The sequence below is a fragment of the Triticum aestivum genome, chromosome 5A (assembly GCF_018294505.1).
Source record: "Triticum aestivum cultivar Chinese Spring chromosome 5A, IWGSC CS RefSeq v2.1, whole genome shotgun sequence".
In the NCBI taxonomy this organism is placed as follows: domain Eukaryota; kingdom Viridiplantae; phylum Streptophyta; class Magnoliopsida; order Poales; family Poaceae; genus Triticum; species Triticum aestivum.
This window is the reverse complement of record NC_057806.1, coordinates 649,815,091-649,815,760: the sequence shown is the minus strand read 5'-3', so window position 1 is coordinate 649,815,760 and position 670 is coordinate 649,815,091.

The window sequence follows — 670 nt, the reverse complement described above, 5'->3', positions numbered from 1 at the left end:
TCACTGTTCATCCAATCGATCGGCTTCAATTAGCAGCAGTAGCGAATGAATCACTCGATCGGGTTCTGTCGTGGGTTTGTCACGGCAGATGTCTTTGTGAAAGGACTTAGTCGTGGAGCCATCTCTACGGGTTAGCTCAAATGGGTTAAACCGGACAAGGGGACACGTGGATTTTATACTAGTTCGATCCCCTCAAGGAAGGTAAAAGCCTATGTCTAGTTGTGATTGGTATTGCTAGGGTTTCGAAGGCCAGGGAGCGAATCCGCTTTGTTTGGCTCTCGAGTTGTTGTCCGTCCCTAAACCGCTGCCGGGTCGTCCCTTTATATACATAGGTTGATGCCCGCCCTGCTATAGAGTCCCGAAGCCGGATCATAAACGTGTCTGGTTCAGTCTCTATCCTTCCTGAAGGAAATATGCCCTAGAGGCAATAATAAAGTTATTATTTATTTCCTTATAATCATGATAAATGTTTATTATTCATGCTAGAATTGTATTAACCGGAAACATAATACATGTGTGAATACATAGACAAACAGAGTATCACTAGTATGCCTCTACTTGACTAGCTCGTTAATCAAAGATGGTTATGTTTCCTAACCATGAACAATGAGTTGTTATTTGATTAACGGGATCACATCATTAAGAGAATGATCTGATTGACATGACCCAT